Below are 15,915 nucleotides of genomic sequence, written 5' to 3' on the forward strand. Positions count from 1 at the left end.
CACTAAGGTGTCTCCTAGGGTGCTTTCTCTGGCCCTGTGGGTCTCTAGTTCCTGAGCCCACTTGTCTTGCTAGGCCTTCCTTTATTGGCAGTCAGGCCCCACTTGTCTTCCTGGTCCCAGATACCCATAAGTGCTCTGACCATCATTACCTCTCTGGCACAGCCTCCAGCCCACTATGATCTGTCCACCAGACATGGCCTTATTCTACCCTAGATCCACTGCTTTGGTTCTGTCCTGAATGCTGGATGCTGAGCTTTTCAGAGAAATGGAAACAAGGTAGAAAATAATTCTGTTATCTAGACACTTACACTATGATTAAGAGTTCTTAACCAGCACATTTAGGTTGAATGGTGCTCTGCCACTCATGAGATATGCGACCTTGGCAAGTCATTTACCTTCCTATGCCTTGGTTTTCTCATTTGGAATGCAGTGATAAGAATATTAAATAAGATAGTAAATGCTCAATTCATGTTCACTGTTTATATTATTATTACTATTGCTCACATGCATTGACTTCATTTAATCCTCACAAAAATCTTACAAGGTAAGTATTATTCTCCCTCATAGGTTTTACAAAAGAGGAAACTAGAGTTCAGATACAGTGAGTAAACTTGCGCATGGTTATAGGGTCAGTAAGTGGTGGAGCCAAGATCCAAACATGGAACTGTTTGACCCCCAGACCCTATGCCCTTGCCATTGTGTCAGACCTCCTCCAAAGGCAACTACCTCCAAGGTATAGAGTGGTCAAGGCTTCTTGGGGGCAAGTAGGAGACAAGAGGCCAGCAGCTGGGGCAATTCAGGAAGTAATGGAGAAAAATGGAATGATTAAGCCAGACTTAAAATAAGCAGCTCCACGTAGTCACTCACATGCAACCAGTGTTCAATACTCTCATCTAGAAAGTGGGGATTATAGTATCATGTTTATAACAATAAAAATAAATAGCCCTGTGGTGGGAGCAGTAAATTGGTCTGTGGTACAAGTCCTGTGAAAGGACTCTGCATATTGTGAAATGTGTCAAAAATATAAGACTACTATTCAAAGTCAATACGGGACAGCAGAAAAGACAGTCTTTAGAGACAAGAAAAATGGGGTCACATCGCAGTAGCTGGGTATCCTGCTCAGGTTATTTCACTTCTCTGAGCCTAATGTCCTCTTGAATTTTTAATAATATATCAGACTCTGTCACTTATGTCAGAAAACCCTACTCCAACAGGCATTTGCATAAAAAGGGAATTTATCCTGACTCAGGTATTTGGATTACAGTTGAGGCACACAAAAAACGTCGCCTTGCTTTTTGGTGGAATGGATGCTGGGCCAGCAGCAACAGATGTCCATGACAAAGGATGCTGTGGCCACTTGGTGGAGTTGCCTCTGGGTTTAAAGGAGCTGTGTACATAAGTAGGAGATTGTGATGAACATAGTGGAGGACAGGTCTCTACAAAGTAACATCCAAGCTACTGAGAAGTCAGTTCTGATGAAAACAAAATGAGTGCTTTGATGAGGCCAGTGGGAAAGTCCCAGGACAGGCAGTAAGGAAGCAAACCCCACACTGGACTGGCGCTGGGACAGAAGTCAAGGTCATCCCACAAGGGACAAGTTTTAAGGCTCAGAATGGGCAGGTGATGTGATGTGGTTGGGACTGTGGCCAAAAGGCCAATGCTGGCAGAGCTGTGCCCCTGGCTTTCAGTTGAGTGGACAGCTTGTCCCCCTAAAAAGGCCAGGCCCAGCAGGCGAAGGAAACCATAGCAACCACAAGTTAAGGAAGATGGATGAAAAGCTTGTAAACATAGCTTCCAGCCATGTGGCATAGCTTTGGGCTCCTAGGAGACAGCCACATAAAGACCAGTCTGGCTCATGGAGACAAGGCATAGGGGACTATTTCTGGACTCAAATGTGGGCTGACACAGTCTGCAAACCAGACAAGCAAACAGGCAACACAAACAGACACCACTACTACAAAAGCAGAGTTTCTGTGTACCGCACTTCCAGCTGCTCATGGGTGCCAAGCGGCAGGTTGCTCTCTTCACCCTCCTCCCCTTCCTGTCTCCATGCAAACTTCTGACAGAGCCTCAGCGCTGGGGGGAAAGTCACTGTTTATAGAGTGGAGGCAACTAGGAAACCTACTAAGAAGCTCTGAGTTTCTCTGTCATAAATAACCAGCTGTCTCGTGCAATTTCCTGAGCTACAAAACCGGCAATGACAACCTGCCTTTCCATCCATCATCAGGCAGTGATTGTGGGTCCTCAGCAGGACGCTGACAAGTCCATTTCTCAAGGCTGTGGCCAAGCCTGCTTTTCACCACTGGAGGGTTAACTATAACTATGCAATGCTGGGCATGACAGTACCCACCCAGAATGGACATATAGGAGGAAAAAATCTGTTTTTTCTCCCATGTGATGTTCCAAAGAGAAAAATCAGCAAACTCTTTTTTTCCTGATAAATCCTTGAAATTTTAGGTGCACAGAACCTAAACAGTAACTATGGCAACGCAAGCCACTCCAATAAGACTAACACGGATTATTTCCAGCACAATAGCTTGGCTTGTGCTCAGAAAGCAGAGGTAATGTTGGCTGAAAGCAATTCCTGAATTGGGCGGGGGCGGAGGGGGGGGGGGGGCGGCGGCGGGGGTAGGTGGAATGCAGGGCGGGATAAAATCCTCTGGCGGTGGAACAAGAACTAGGTTTCTGGTTTCAGGCCTCTAGGATTCAGTGGCAAGATGAATTAACTACTGGATTAATATCTTGCCACTCCACAGTAATGAACTGGCAGTCTCTTCGCCTGCTTCGGTTTCTTCACTTCCAACCACAAAGTCATTCAAACCCCAGGACTCCTAAGAACAGTAAAAAAGAACATGTGCTGTGAAAATTATAGAATTGGGCAGTTTGAACAGTCATTAGAGATCACCTGGACTGGGAGCCTCTGGAAGACAGGAGAACAAGCTACATGTTTTACACAGAGCTGAGGACCTGATCCAAGGTGGGTGAAGCTCTCTCTAACCTCATTTGTTTTACACAGAGAGAAACTGAGACCCAGGAAAATGAGGAAATTTGGTCTTGCTCACTCAGAATCAGGAGACAAAAGGGACTTCCTGGTTAAGACCAGGACAGAGTGAAGTTTGCATCGTGGCTATTAAATTCCAGGCAAGTCACTTAACTTCTCTAAACCTGGGTTTCCTTAAGATCAACAATATTTACAGTGATAAAAATAAGAATTAAGCCTACTGTTTAAAGATGTTGTAGGAATAAATGAAGCATTTCACATAGACTCATGTAGTATATTTAGCTTACAATTTCTGAATGTGTGCTCAGTTGCCCAGTTGTGTCTGACTCTTTGCAATACCATGGACTGTAGCCTGCCAGGCTCCTCTGTCCATGAAATTCCCCGGGCAAGAAAACTGGAGTGGGTTGCTATATCCGACTTCAGGGGACCTTCCCAACCCAGGGATTGAACCCAAGTCTCTGGTGTCTCCTGCATTGGCAGGTGAATTCTTTACCACTGCACCACCTGGGAAGCCCATGTAGCATAAAATATAGGCACCAAAAATAACTATTACCTTTAATGGCAAAGCCAGAACTAGACCAATTTCTCCCCAGAAGACTTGTGCATAATGCAGGAGGAAATTCAACTTCATCTTAACCTACAGGACCACCTCTTTCCATACCGTCTTAACCCGTTCACATTCAACAATCCTTCTTTAAGGCCGTGGTTCTCAAACATTTCGGTGTCAGGATCCTTTTCCACACTTAAGGACTATTGAAGATTTCCAAAGGACTTTTGTTTATACGGGTTTTCAAAACTATATATTAGTCTATTTTAAAATAATAATAATAACCCCATTACACTTGAACATTAATACATATTTTCATGAAATATTACTATTTTCTAAAACAAAAAAAAGTTTAATGAGAGAAGTCGCATTGTGTTACATTTATGTGAATTTCTTTAATGTCTGGCTTGATAGCAGCTGGGTTCTCATATCTGCTTCTGCATTCAATCTATTGTAATAGGTTGTTTGGGTTGAAGTATATGAAGAAAGTATGGTCTCACAGAGTTGGAATAGAATATTTAATAGACTTCAGAAAATTGTGAATTTTCTTCTTTGATAATCAACTACATCAAAACTCTGCAAGTGTCAATTTCTTAAAGATTAGTTGTATGTACTATGTAAAACTGTATCAGTGAACTCTGTTATATTAAAATCTATCAGCTATCCTTTTTTACCTATGCGTGATTTTTTGACATCATGCATTGGTCATTCGGAAAATACTGGCCCACTGAGTTATGCAGACCTTCCAAATGTTGTCACATTTCACTATACAAGATCACATTCATTAACATCACTGCCAATCTCAAGAGATGAGTCTTGAAGTGTTAGGAAGCTGTCAAGTTCATAGTGGCAGATATTCTAATTTTCACTTGAAAGCTTGAATTTGATCTTCGGTAACAAATACTGTCAGTGTTTACTTTGACAGGCTCATTTCAATTATTTTTTGATAAATTCTCTACTACATATCTAAGCTGAAGTAACTATAGTTTTTTGTTAAAAGATAATTTTTTTTAAAAAGGTCAATCATAACTCTCATACAGATATAAAACAACCACATTAGAGATTTTCTTTAAGTCCTAATGAGGGAGCCAGGCAGATGTTTGAACCTGTTCAAAGGAGAAAGCCAAAGAAGCACAAATCTGTAATGAACAGAAGAATGCTGAAATGAATGTGCGCATGGAGCAGAAGAGAGGGGGATGGGGTATCCTTCCACCAGACACAAGGCATTTGCATTTCTATAGAGAAGAATTATTTTGCATTGCTATCAGTTATCTACAACTTACAGAGTTGTAAAATAGCTCCATAGAATCCTAAGCAGCAAAGCATGTGGTATAGACAACACACAGTTTTCCTTTGAAGCACTAACCTTCCCCGCAGTCCTCTGTCACTCATTCTTTTGATTTAAAAAAAAAAAAAAAAGGTGTTTTGTGAAAAAAGCAGCTTGTTCAACTCACAGCTTGCTTAACAGTTGCAGGAGTGCTCTTCCTAAGACAGTCATGCCACTTTGGCACGCAACACAAGTAATACTAAGAAAGACTGGTGTCACCACCGTGATTGCTCCTAAGGTGCCGACAGCTTCAGTCACCAGTGTTTTTGCACCACTGAGGTTTCCCTAATGGCTCAGACAGTAAAGAATCCGCCTGCAATATAGGAGACCAGGGTTCGATCCTTGGACCAGGGAAGATCCCCTGGAGAAGGGAACAGCTATGCACTCCTGTATTCCTGCCTAGAGAATTCCATAGAGAGAGGGGCCTGATGGGTTACCATCCACGGAGTGACAGAGTTGGGCACAACTAAGCGACTAACATTTTCAACACACTGAAACGGCAAATGATAGATTCATATTAATCGAAGAACAGTTTAGATCTTGAAGATCCCCTGACAGGTTCATGAGAGTCTGTGAATGTTCTAGAATCACTGCCCTAAACTATGTTGTTGATCACAGTAATGGCCTAAAGAAGAATGAGCAAAAAGAAGCAGAGAGACGGATACCTGCAACTGAAAAATCAGACCTCACATGGGTCACTGCTTGAGGAGGGGAAAGTAATAAATGAGGATCTGGGAACAGTGGGATGGAGTTGGGGGAATAGAGGATGTAAACAATGATAAAACCCACCAAAAGTTGGGGGACTTTGTTGTTACTGTATACTGGCGACTCCAAACAATGCCATTGATGAAATACTCCTCTCCACACGGGCAGACCATTCGCACTGCCCCCTTCTTGTTCATCACTAACCAGAAGTATAGCCCTGAGTGAGATACAAGAGTCCACTCTCATTAGAGCTGCAGACTGTATAGGGGAGAGATGGCAACCATCCTGTTCCTACTCTTCTAGTAACTGACAAGAAATCTGGCAAGCACGGATACTTGTCAAAATCCAGATCGATCAGTATTGTGATCCTCCTCTCCCTCAAAATATAAGTATTATAACACTTCAACTTTAGTCACATCCTCCCCAAATTTTGAACATTATACTTCAGTTTTCTCTTGTTTTTTTTTTTAAACCTTATAAGACCTTCTTTTTGTTTTATAGAGGTGAATTTTTTCTGTTCATCCTCATATATAATATTGTGTTTGCTCTTCATTTCTTCTTGCATCTCAGACCAGCCTTCTGCCTAAAGTATATTCTTGAGAATTTCCTTTGGTGAGAGTCTGCTGGCAATGACTTCTCATAGATTTTGTCTGCAAATCCTCCTTTAAAAATATTTTTTTGCTGCATATATAATCCTAGGTTAAGTTATTTTTCTCTCAGCATATTTCAGTGACAGAGATATTTCAATGATGTCTTTCATTGCTGTTGAGAGGACAACTGTCGGGATAATTACTATTCTTTAAAGATAATCTTTCTGATTGCTTTAAGATCCTCTCTTTGTTTTGGTGTTCTGCAGTCTCATGTATGCTGTTTGCAGGTGTGGATTTCTTTCATCTTACGTGAGATTCGCGAGGCTTCCCAAAAGTGTAAATGGGTGTCTTTCACCAGTACTGAAAAATTCTCAACTATCACCTGTCCAGATATTGTCTCTGCAACATTCTTTCTCTCCCCTTCTTCTGGAACACCAATTATACGTGTATAAAATTATTTCATTTTACCTTCCAGATCACTCAACCTCTCTTTCATGTTTCCCATCCTTTTGTCTCTCTATGCTACATTCTGGACATATTTTTTAGAACTCTCCCCTAGGTTACTGATTTTCTCCTCAGTTGTGTCTAGTTAACTGTGGAATCCATAATTTTTTATTTCCAGAAATTCTCTTTTAAATATACTTTGTCAGTTTTACAGTCAGATTTTTATTCATAATTTTATTTCTTATTTCTTTAAACATATTAAAATACTTCTTTTATATGTGATAATTCACTATCTATAGTCTTTATGGGTCTGATTCTGCTGTCTGATGTTTCTGTTGTCTGAGTACTCATATTACCTCACTTTCTTAGGTATTTTTATCATTTTTGAGCATGAGCTAAAATTTCTTTAAAACTTTATCATGAAGAGTTCCTTAATTCCTTGAGGGTTAGGGAAGATAAGTTCTTCTAAGAGAATGTACATTTGGTTCTGCTAGGCACCTTGAGGACACTACCAATGTAAGTCACTTTGGTTGTGTGAATTCATGTTATAGATCCTCATAAGAGTTGACTTGTGATCACAAATTTTCAGGGAAGATATTTTTTTGACCCTCTACCCAGCCCCAATGTTTAAGACAAGCAACTACTTTTATTCTTCAGGTGACCGGTTTATTTCTAAATTACCCATGCACTAAACTGCCTATGCACTAAACTGGCTTATGGACATTTGAAGTCCTCACTTTATAGAAGTGGTCCTCTTAGACTCCTATCTTAAGAATATTCTAGGTTTCACCTTCTGTTTCCCCATGAAAAACCAAAGTTCAAAAATTAAGTCAGTTCAGCACTTCTCTGGTGGCACAGTGGATAGGAATCTGCCTGCTAATACATGGGACACGGGTTTGATACCTGGTGCAGAAAGATTCCACATGCTGCAAAGCAACTAAGCCTGCACTCTACAGCCTGTGAGTCACAAATAGTGAGCCCATGAGCTGAAACTACAAAAGTTCATGTACCTAGAGTCTATGCTTTGCAACAAGAGAAGCCACCACAATGACAAGCCCATGCACCACAAGGAAAAGTAGCCCCTGCTCAGCTCAACTAGATAAAGCCCACTTCCAGTGCAGTTCAGTTCAGTTCAGTCACTTAGTTGTGTCTGACTCTTTGTGACCCCATGGACTGAAGCACGCCAGGCCTCCCTGTCCATCACCATCTCCCAGAGCTTACTCAAACTCATGTCCATTAAGTCGGTGATGCCATCCAACCATCTCATCCTCTGTTGTCCCCTTCTCCTCCTGCCTTCAATCTTTCCCAGCATCAGGGTCTTTTCCAATAAGTTAGTTCTTTGCATCAGGTGGCCAAAGTATTGGAGTTTCAGCTTCAGCATTAGTCCTTCCAATGAATATTCAGGACTGATTTCCCTTAAGATTGCTGGTTGGATCTCCTTGCAGTCCAAGGGACCAAGAGTCTTCTTCAACAACACCACAGCTCAAAAGCATCAATTCTTTGGTGCTCAACTTTCTTTGTAGTCCAACTCTCACAACCATACATGACTACTGGAAAAATCATAGCTTGACTAGATGGACTTTTGTTGGCAAGTAATGTTTCTGCTTTTTAATATGCTGTCTTGGTTGCTCATAGCTTTTCTTCCAAGGAGCAAGCATCTTTTAATTTCATGGCTGCAGTCACCATCTACAGCGATTTTGGAGCCCAAAAAATAAAGTCTCTCACTGTTTCCATTGTTTCCCCATCTATTTGCCATGAAGAGATGGGACTGTATGCCATGATCTCCATTTTCTGAATGCTGAGTTTTAAGCCAGCTTTTTCACTCTCTTCTTCCACTTTCATTAAAAGGCTCTTCAGTTCTTCTTCACTTTTTGCCATAAGGGTGGTATCATCTGCATATCTGAGGTTATTGGTATTTCTCCTGGCAATCTTAATTCCAGCTTGTGCTTCATTCAGCTCAGCATTTACCAAAAATTAAAAAATAAATAATTTTTAAAACATCAGCCAGTTCAACAAATATCCTCGAGGCAAAAGCGACCTTTCGGGCTCTCCTTACTTTATTTGCTTAGTTTTTGGTCTTTCAGGATTCTTTAACAACTTGCTGACTCATCAGGAACACATTTTTAATGGCTTTTTTATGTCATTGAGCATATTTAGTTGTTTTCAGCAGGAGGATCCGTTAAGAAAAGACATTCCACTATACTGCAAGAAATGAAAGCCCCCATAAAAGCATGTGGTGCATTAATGATGATTTATCTGATGCAGTTTGGCTGCGTGGAATAGGAGTGAGGGACAGGAGCAAGGTTGCAGCTGGAGATAGACTTGAAAAGCTCATCAGGAACTAGCCAATGAAGGGCCTTGACTGACATTCTATAACTGAAATTTATCTAGCAGCTAATAGAGGTTCTTCCAACTTTGGACTACAATATCCATAAAGCTTTTCACATACTAACATCTTAGGCTTCTATTATTTTTTAATATTTATTTTTATTTTTTATTTAGCTGTATCAGGCCAGGCCTTAATTGTGGCACACAGGATCTTTAGTTGCAGCATGCAAATTCTTAGTTGTGATATGTGGTGGTTCTCAAAACGTGGCCAAGTTCCACCTGCAACAGAATCCTCTAGTTCACTTATCAAAACTTGCCCTCCCCTATACCAAACCTACTGAATCCGTAGCTCCAGAGAATGAAGGTGGGGAAGAGACTACTAAGGGATTAGAAAATCACTTTTAATGAGATAAAACTGAGGGAGAGCATATCTTGCAGAGCATATCTCTTGCTATACAGATGAATGTTACTTCATTAAACCTTTGTTTAGGTATTAAAAAGTGTGTGTGCATGTGTGTGTACCTGTGTGTACACATACACTGGAACAAGCTGTAAAATGTGTTTTATGTGTTGAAGTCAAAGAAGTTAGAGAATCATCATCTTAGAGGATGTCTTTTATACTGCTTTTCATCAGGCTTTACCTGTAATTAAAATGTTGTGAGAAAAGGAATGCAGTATAATTTCCCCGTGAATAACCCTACCCATAGCATGCTGGGACACATTTATGTTTGTACATAAATCAATTAACTTGGGCACTTCTTGAATCAAAATGAAGTGATTAAAAAGCATCTCTATGAATCTGGTATGGGTAGAAACACGATGTTAATTGTCACCTATTCAAGAACTGTTTTCTTCTTTTCCTCAAGAGATTACAAAGCCTGTGTTACAGCTCTCATCATCTCAGCAACCCTATACTTCAGGAAATGAAGTATCACAAAATCCTGGCACAACTGACTCCAAAGAACTAAGTGGGTCCTTTTGCTGAGCAATACTAAGTATTGCTCCCACAAGTTGTCATAGCTTGTTGCCTGAATGCCTTTTGCTATTTGGATACTTTTTCATTACACTTCTGCTTGCTTCAATCTGTGGCTTATTCTTTCAAAAAAACAAATAAACAAGAACAAATACAAAGTCATCCATTCAAACATCACCAACACAAATACACATACAAACTGTTGTCTTAAATATACTTTGCAATGTCATTCACCACATGCCTTTAGTATGTTTTCCACTTCCCATACCTCTAGTACTTTTTTCTTTAATTTCAATCACATTTTACATAAAGAAGTTTTCAAAAGGAATACTTTGTACTTCTTTTGCAAAAGGAAAACAAGCACTTGCCAAAAGGGAAGATAAACATAAAAATAAATGTGAGGGAAGGAAAACCAAGTTATTAGAGTCATTACAGTTATCTAAAGGCCAAGTTATCAGAGTCAAGTTAGATTCCATTACTTGCCGGGCCTCTGAACCTGAATGCAGTTTATTCTCTTTGTTTAAAAATAAATAAAAGCAACTTCATGAAGCCATGGAAATAATTAATTATTTTTTTAAAGACCTCTAAGGACCAGACTCTTTTTTCCTATGATGCTATCAAATGACACGAGCAATGGGAAAAGGAAATAACTTTCTTGATAGTGGTTCATTTTGTTTCGAGGCTGAACAGGTATCTTTTAGAACTGTCTCCTGTTTCGTTAGTATTTCAGACTTTAGGAGAGGATGGTATAGACTTGGTTCTCAAGCTGCAGTGTGCATTGGTATCACCTAAGGGCCATTAGAACGCAGATGGCTGGGCCTCATTCCCAGTTTCCGATTCAGCAGATAAGGCCCAAGAATTTGTATTTTTAACAAGTTTCCAGGTGGTGCTGATGCTGTGGGTGCAGGCCACACCTTGGGAAATATGAATCCTGCCCATCTTTCACAATCCTGTTTAACAGCGACCCTCCTTCTCTGCAGTCTTTGTCCTAATCACTTGCTGTCCATCTTCCTTATTCCCAGTCTTTTCACCCAATTTACCGTATTATCCTCCCTTTACAAATCCCAAGCTTTGAAATACTTTTTGTCTATCAACCAACACACACTTATCAAATAATAATTCATTTTCTCATGTTTCATTAACCAAAGATAAGGGTAACCGCCAATCAGAGCTCCCAGTCAGCATGGAGTAACTGGTGTTTTTATACTGGCTTGCTATAATTCTAGCCCAGAAAAAAGAAACCTGATGTTTTAGTTTAAATAGCCTGTGCATCTAATCTCTGATATATATGAGCTTTTTTTTGGTCCATCTTTTTGAAGTACTGAAAATAGCTCACAGACACCACCCCCCTTCTTCCCCCAATACACCCATGAGGCTGGGAAGCTCAGGTTGGGACCACCTGGTATCTATCACTCATCTGGTAAATAATCACTGATTGTCTTCTATCATTTGTCCTATTGTTATCCCTTAACAGCATGAAGGGACTGCATCTGGCCCTTCTTTGTAACTTGCACAGTACCTTGCTTAGGGCTTTAGAATATTAGCAACTGCCCCTCAAAAAAATGAAAGAAAAAAAAAACTGTTTATTTAATGTTTGACTATACTACAAAAATATCAGGGGAGAGCAACATAATGAAAGAATATTTGTAGTAAAACAGACAGTATAGAAGACAAACTCAAAAGTTACCCTTCGGGAAAGGAAAATGAGTCAACAAAACAATTAATTTCCAGGGTTGGTAAAGAGACTTGAAAATAACTGCTTTCCTGATTAAGTTCACTAGGATATGATTCCATTGGATTGCTCTGCCTGGGGCCTCCTGGAAGGCTGTTAGGAGGAAATGCTGGAAATGAATCTGATTTAATCACAAGCAGACAAACTAGGGATTTGGAGTGATGGTAAGGTCTTAATGAATCAGACATAATTATGCCTTCCTCAAGAGTATGTGACTCTTCCTTTTTCCAAAACTCCACTTAAAACTCTCATCCTCTTAGACACCATCCCTGGTGATGAACACTACCATCCCACCCTGACCTGATTCTGATCACATTTCTTTCTGAACTCCCTTAAGCAATATGGACTCCCTGAATGTCACATTGAAACTATTAATGAAGCTTTTTCATGTGTGTGGCGGGGTGGGGTGGGTAGGTGGGTTGAGTGTGTGTGTGTGTATGTATGTGAAGAAAGTGCCCTTCTTCCCTACAAAAAATAGCCCCCACACATCTGTGACAAAGACCTAAAGCTTGCCTGTGATAATTTCTTTATTGGATGACCCCAAGCATCTTCTTTCAAAATGCCAGCTACAGTAAGCTGTTATCCGTCATTAATCTGTTTGTGCCCCTTCCTGCCCTTGCTGATGATATTCAAATAGTACTCTAGCACTGCTTTGGATAGTTCCACCAAGGGATTGCAAGGAAATCTTTTGACTACTGACAACTCCAGAAAGATGCAAAAAGCAAGGTTTTAGGTTGTTGTTTTACATATCCCAAAGACTTATTCAGTTCAGTTCAGTTCAGTCACTCAGTCGTGTCCAACTCTTTGCGACCCATGAATTGCAGCGCGCCAGGCCTCCCTGTCCATCACCAACTCCCAGAGTTCACTCAAACTCACGTCCATCAAGTCAGTGATGCCATCCAGCCATCTCATCCTCGGTCGTCCCCTTCTCCTCCTGCCCCCAGTCCCTCCCAGCATCAAAGTCTTTTCCAATGAGTCAACTCTTCGCATGAGGTGGCCGAAGTACTGGAGTTTCAGCTTTAGCATCATTCCTTCCAAAGAAATCCCAGGACTGATCTCCTTTAGGATGGACTGGTAAAGACTTATTAGATATAACTAATTAAACAGCTTATCAAAGTAAAAATCTGGGTGCTATGTGATGGTCTACCCCCTCATTCATGCTTGATTGAATAATATGGTTCAAATTCAAGGAGCTCCTCCTCTAATGAAGTTCCTGCTTTGGTCCATTGCTATAGCAACTTAGGGCCATAGTCCAAGATGACAACAAATGTATCAGCAAATCCATTTTCTCCCTGCTTTAATGACCTCAGAGCCAAAACTGTATTTGATAGTATACAAGTTTAGAAGAAGTATTGTGCCTATAATTTTTTTTTCCTTTTCCAACATGGAAATCAATCATATTTATATTCCTGAGCACAGTGCCATCCATGTAATAGGCACTGAAAAAATACTTGAGGGAAATTAGTTATACGTGATGCATTGACTACACAGATGTACTATCTCTTTTTCCTGAGACCCCACCAAAAATGACAGTGAAAGAATTTAAAAGGAATATATTCACATAAATGAAGAAAATGGGAAATTACACCACAGTAAGCGTTTTCCACTCTTTTTTTTTCAGCATTTTAAAAAATTGTGGTAAAATATATACAACACAAATCTTACTATTTTATCCATATTTAAGTATACAGTTCAGTGGTATTAAGTACATTTACATTATTGGGCCCCATCCCAAAGTAAAACCCTGGAACCACTAACAATGTTCCCACTAAACCAAGGCAAAACCCTACTCCCCCTCCTTCCACTCATGGTAACCACTATTCTTTTTGTGTCTCTACATATTTGACCACCCTAGGTACCTCATATAAGTGGAATCAGATAATATTTGTCCTGGTGTGACTGGCTTATTTCACTTAACATAATGTCTTTAAGCTTATCTATGTTATATTAATAGCACGTGTCAGAATTTCATTCCTTTCCCCCTCTACTAAACCAGACATATTTCATTTTTTAGTTTTGTTGAGGAATAATTGATAGAATTATTTTCCTTTTCGAGGCTGAATAATAGTCCACTGTATGGATATTACCACCCTTTATTTATCCATTCATCCGTCAAAGGGCATATCGGCAATTTCTACCTTTTGGCTATTGTGAATAAGACAGCCATGAACATCAGTGTGCAAATAATTATTCAAGTCCCTGCTTTCAAAACTTTTGTGTATATACCCAGAAGTGGAAATGCTGAATCAAATGGTAATTCTATGCTTAACTTTTTGAGGAAACATAATTTTCCACAGCAGCTATACCATTTCACATTCCCACCAACAAGGTGCAAGAGTTCCGGTTTCTCCACATCCACCTCAGCACTGTTGTTTTCTTGTTTGAGGGACTTTTTATGATGTCAGCCTAATGGGTATGAAGGGGCATCTCATTGTGGTGTTTTTTTTTACACTTTATTTTACTTTACAATACTGTATTGGTTTTGCTCCACCACGGGTGTACATGTGTTCCCAATCCTGAACTCCCCTTTCACCTCCCTCCCCATACCATCTCTCTGGGTCATCCCAGTGCACCAGCCCCAAGCATCCTGTATCCTGCATCGAACCTAGACTGGCGATTCGTTTCTTATATGATATTATACATGTTTCAATGCCATTCTCATTACGGTTTTGATTTGCATTTCCCTGATGGTTGGTGACATGGAGAAGCTTTTTATGTGCTAATTAGCACCTTTTCTGTTCCTTTTTTAAAAGATAGAAACCAGATGGAGGAATAGTAATGTAGCAGAGTAAAGGAAGGCGAGCGTGGAAGGGGGGTTAGTTACAGGTGAGAAGCAAACTGATAGCCTCACAAAACCTTTGAAAGACTCAGGCCATGATAAATGGATGGACCAAGGTAAAGATCAGAGCTGAAGACACTCTCTGCCCTTGAAGCCAAGCAGTTTCTCTTTACCTTGGCAGGAGGATGGAACCCTGATCCCTGGCAAATCTGAAGTGGGGAGGCCCTAGATTCCAGTACAGCTGGCACAGGAGCCAGCAGGTGTGAGATAAGGTCTGGAAACGGGGAAACTGAGCAAGAGTGCATCCTGAGCAGTGGGGTCCCCAGCCCTCTTCCTCAACTCTGCTCCCCAAATGTAGGCAACACGTGTTACCCCTAGACAGCATATGAGAGGATTCTTCTCCTAAGAAACTGAACTGCCCCACGGGAACAAAATCATGGATAATACCACTTGGGGTTCCTGTAACAAAAGAGCAAGATCCCCACAAAAACCCAACAGGAAAGGCTCCCACTTGACAAGCTCTGTGTACACACATAGAGAACTTCCAATTAGTCTTTTTTTTTTTTTGCCTTTTTTCTTAATTGAAATATAGTTGATTTATAATTTTGTGTCAGTTTCAGGTATATGGCAACCTGACTCAGTTTTTTATATATATGGGAAAAAATTTTATATATGTATATATTTGTGTATATTTATATTCTTTTAAAAATTATTTTCCATTATAGGTTATTATAAGATACTGAGTATAGTTCCCTGTACTATAAGTAGGTCAATAGATAACAAGGTTGGTGATCTATTTTATGTATTGTAGTACGTATATTTTAATCCCAAACTCCTAATTTATCCCTTCTCCCTCCAATTAGGTCTTGTGCCTTACTCTACAATATGAAGTGACAACTAAGGGTCACCAGACACCAGAGAAGAGCCCCCATCAATAAAAACAAAGACCAAAACAAAGTCTCCAGATACCTGGATCAGGAAGAAACAGGTGATGCCAGAAACAGAGATACCTTCAAATAAAAATTACAATTAAAACTCCTAAAGAGTTAAGAGAAGACACTGCATCCATCAATTTTTTAAAAGTAGTATACTATGAAAAACAAAAAGAACCCTTGGAAATCAAAAGTGCTCATCGACGTTAAAAAGTTAATACAAAAAGAACCCTTGGAAATCAAAAGTGCTCATCGACGTTAAAAAGTTAATAGGTTGGAATTAATAAAAAGGCAAAATTGTGGAAAATAATAAGGATAGTATAAGGATAAAATATTTTGAGTATCAATTGAATCCAACATCGAAATTAAGAAAACAGAGAAGGAGAACATTATCAAAGAAATAATTTAAGAAAAATTTCCTGGAACTGAAGGACACGAGTCACCAGTTGACAATCTAATCAATGAAGAAAGATGAGTGCCAAGTTTCAGCATTACCAAGGACACAGAAAAGAACTACAAGTGTCCAGACAGATAAGTCACTTACAAAGAAACAGGAT

The 15,915-nt window shown here is 40.0% G+C and overlaps 1 long non-coding RNA gene across 1 annotated transcript; it reads left to right on the forward strand.

Annotated features, from left to right (window-relative positions):
* The first annotated feature begins 2,679 nt into the window (after positions 1–2,679).
* LOC120867687 lies at positions 2,680–15,572 on the forward strand. The gene is made up of 3 exons (XR_005721972.1): positions 2,680–2,977; positions 14,405–14,473; positions 15,290–15,572. It is a non-coding gene; the product is annotated as an uncharacterized LOC120867687 (long non-coding RNA).
* Positions 15,573–15,915: the final 343 nt, after the last annotated feature.

This window comes from Oryx dammah, unplaced genomic scaffold, assembly GCF_014754425.2.
Source record: "Oryx dammah isolate SB20612 unplaced genomic scaffold, SCBI_Odam_1.1 HiC_scaffold_9, whole genome shotgun sequence".
NCBI classification, from domain to species: Eukaryota; Metazoa; Chordata; class Mammalia; order Artiodactyla; family Bovidae; genus Oryx; species Oryx dammah.